This window comes from Limulus polyphemus, unplaced genomic scaffold, assembly GCF_000517525.1.
Source record: "Limulus polyphemus unplaced genomic scaffold, Limulus_polyphemus-2.1.2 Scaffold4862, whole genome shotgun sequence".
NCBI classification, from domain to species: domain Eukaryota; kingdom Metazoa; phylum Arthropoda; class Merostomata; order Xiphosura; family Limulidae; genus Limulus; species Limulus polyphemus.
The window spans coordinates 72788-77120 of NW_013670472.1; positions in this window are offsets into that span (position 1 = coordinate 72788).

Sequence of the window (4333 nt, forward strand, 5' to 3'; positions counted from 1 at the left end):
TATGTGGGTATTATTAAGTGTATTATGTGGGTATTATTAAGTGTATTATGTGGGTATTATTAAGTGCATTATGTGTGTATTATTAAGTGCATTATGTGGGTATTATTAAGTGCATTATGTGGGTATTATTAGGTGTATTATGTGGGTATTATTAAGTGTGGTATGTGGGTATTATTAAGTATATTATGTGTGTATTATTAAGTGTATTATGTGGGTATTATTAAGTGTATTATGTGGGTATTAAGTATTAAGTGTATTATGTGGGTATTATTAAGTATATTATGTGGGTATTATTAAGTGTATTATGTGGGTATTATTAAGTATATTGTTAGTAGAACCTTTAACTATACTGTCTATACACATGAGTTAGGTAATTATTGGTAGTAGAACCTTTAACTACACTGTCTATACGTATGAGTTAGGTTATTATTGGTAGTAGAACCTTTAACTACACTCTCTATATACATGAGTTAGGTAATTATTGGTAGTAGAACCTTTAACTACACTGTCTATAGGTATGAGTTAGGTAATTATTGGTAGTAGAACCTTTAACTACACTGTCTATACGTATGAGTTAGGTAATTATTGGTAGTATAACCTTTAACTACACTGTCTATACACATGAGTTAGGTAATTATTGGTAGTATAACCTTTAACTGCACTGTCTATACACATGAGTTAGGTAATACAACCAATGACGATGCAGTTCATCTTCTTACAGTTATTCTTCCGTTGAGCACGTGCTCACCGGTATCCTTGACATCGTAATAACTAATAAGTTTAACGAGAGAAGGTCCGGTAATACCCTAAAATTAACTGTATTTACATTGTACAATAAAAAATCGCTCAAAAACGTTTTTCACAAATGAAAAAAAAAATCCTGTTTCAAAAAATAGAAAAACAGAGTTGATGTTGTTATATTAATTCAAATTTACACAATCTGCACCCTGTCCATTGCCGGGAATCGAACCCCCATTTATTATCATTGTTAGTCCGTAAATTTTCTGCTGACAACGAAATTGAAGACGTAACCCACAGTCACATAATACACTTGATAATACCCACATAATACACTTAATAATACCCACATAATACACTTAATAATACCCACATTAACCTTTAACTACACTGTCTATACACATGAGTTAGGTAATTATTTACTACCAATAATTACCTAACTCATGTCTCCTGTAATATATGTGAGGAGCTCCCTTTGTCAATAGTATGTATGTATGTCTCCTGTAATACATGTGAGGAGCTCCCTTTCTCAATAGTATGTATGTATGTATGTCTCCTGTAATACATGTGAGGAGCTCCCTTTCTCAATAGTATGTATGTATGTCTGTCTGTATAGACATAGAATTTGTTGTTGTTTTTTAGCTTTTTAACAATGTGTCAAATACGTATCAATATATTCAACTTGATTGTACTCAGTGTACTGTCCTGGACATTAGTACGGAATTTGATTGTACTTCATGTACTGTCCTACATATTAAGACAGAATTTTATTGTACTCAGTGTACTGTCGTGCATGTTAAAACGGAATTTTATTGTACTTCATGTACTGTCCTGAACATTAATACGGAATTTGATTGTACTTCATGTACTGTCCTACATATTAAGACAGAATTTTATTGTACTCGGTGTACTGTCCTGAACATTAAAAACAGAATTTGATTGTACTCAGTGTACTGTCGTGCATGTTAAAACGGAACTTGATTGTACCCAATATACTGTGCTGCACGTTAAAACGTGTTAAACTTACTACACTTTAACATCTGTTCTATTTTTCTTGGTTTATCTATTTAACTTCAAGTGTATATTTCATTACCTCTGTGGTTTATCTAATATGGTTAATTCTGTTTGACTTCCACACACGAAAGGAACGTAGATCTAGAAGCTTCTTACCTCCACTTTCAAAAATAAAAACACCAGATGATCAGTATCAGCAAGGTAGATAACGCTTTTTAATTGTACAAGTTGCACATTGAGTTCAGTAGCATAGTCTGCAGAAAGAATTACTAATATTCAGAGTAAAAATACAATAATATGCTTTATAAAAAAATAAATAAAAGATAAAATAAACTGGTCAACTGTAATGTAAAAATGGAAGGTATATAAAATAAATTATATAGTACTATTTGTAATTTGTAAATGGTCCCTAACAGCTAATATTTTCATGAGCTCGTTTTAAAATAACACACTTATTATGCTCTAAAAACTGAGTTAAACAAATACAATTTAATGAGCGCGGATCGTTAAAGCGAAATAACAACCTTAATAACTGTTACAGAATTTTTCAAAGCACACTTTTCTTATAATAAAAAAGTATTACTCATCATAATGATTATGGTTATAATTTCGTCATGATTAGCATAATATAGTATTGTTATGACTTCTCGACAGCCATAAGCTTAGGTGAGACCTAGGCCTAAGTGTGTCCTGGCAAAGTAATAAAGTTTAGATTAATAAGGCGTTTATTTGTGTATGTAAACGCAGAGATTCAGTGCTGAAAAATGCTAACAACAACGACTAGATTGCTATCACTCTTTGAAAAAAAAAGGGTTAATCAGAAAACAGTGCTTAAGATTTTACATTACCTCTATTCTAGTAATCTTCAATACATTTGGACAGTTCGTTTCGTGCTTACAAAATAATGTCTAAACTAACTTTCAATAATACGGTTACCAGATTTATACAGTCAAAAATTGGGACATTTGATTTCCACACGGTGTGCCACTGTAACAGCTATGAAACAGTTAAATTAAAGTAACACATTTTTTACTTTTTCTAGATAATCTGATCTATATTAAATTGTGTTTTCAAGTCATGGACAAAAAATTTGTTAAAACTGATATAGATGAAAAATAATAATAAATAAAATATTCCCAAATTGTTCTGAAATTACTGAAAAGAAAATATCGCTACTTCGTTGTTGTTGTTTGTTTTTTGCGGCTGGGTAGGTATTCAAATCTCGATTTCTGTGGCTGTCTAATGACAGATCGTTGAGGGAGGGAACACTGTATCGTGTGGTTTCTTTATCAGGTGATTCTCCAAGTAAAATTTGAAACAGCTCTGTATAATGACAAACTGTACATATTAAACTCACATTGACGTACAGGACAATTCAATACTTTTACTGTTTCTGATCGCGACAAAAGATAAGGAAAAAAGTGGGACGATCTCAGTTTTACTGGAACATCTAGCAACCGTATTCAGTAAGGCACTACATTCAAATCTGAGCAAAACAACAAAAATAATAAACGACATCATCACCAATCTCGTATAGTCCTGTAGTGCCACTGGCCAAGCTATTGTTTCCAGCTCTTAGTTCAACTTCATGTGTGTGTGTGTGGTCAGTACTATCAGCTTCTTGCTTGAAGCAACACTGAACACAGATTCTCTCCCCCCCTTCCTCTTAAGAACTGCTTTCAACTAGCTTGGTCAGACAGTCACCAAGTGGGAGTGCCATTTTTCTTGGCTGTTCCCTGGGAATTCGTGGTTCCTATAAGCAATGTGGACGTTCTTGTCGTCCTTTACTTTAGCCCTTTAGGGACTAAACAGCTGTGTTAAGATCGGATTAAGAATGAAGGTAATGTTTCACAAGGCCACCAATTTTTAAATAACCCCCACTTTTCTCAACCGATTACACGTAGTCATGGGCATAAACAGAGTAATAAGTTACGGGAGAGATTAGTCCCAGAAGTTTATCAAACTTTGTTCAATTGAAGATAAATAAAAAAAATATAATGATCGTAAAGATAAGGTTTGTCTAATCGCTCAGCAGGAAGTCTGGGGGCTTATAACTCTAAAAGTCTGGTTTCGATATCTGTGGAGGCACATTAAAAATTGTGTAACTTTGCTCTTCGAAAATAACTATATTTGTCTTCCAGTGGTTTACGGACGTACAACTCTAAAATCCAAGACTCGATTCTCCTCGGTGGGCAGAGTACAAAGAATCCATTGTATAGTTTAGCACTACAAAATAACTTATTGAAAGAATATATAAATGGAATTAGAATCTCTAGTAAGAGACACCTATATGCAGTAATAATTATCTAACATTTGCAAAATTAACTACCCAACTATTATATATTTTTGCAAGACGATTATTGGTAGTAGAACCTTTAACTATACTGTCTATACACATGAGTTAGGTAATTATTGGTAGTACAACCTTTAACTACACTGTCTATACACATGAGTTAGGTAATTATTGGTAGTAGAACCTTTAACTACACTGTCTATACACATGAGTTAGGTAATTATTGGTAGTAGAACCTTTAACTACACTGTCTATACACATACATACTTGAGAAAGGGAGCTCCTCAC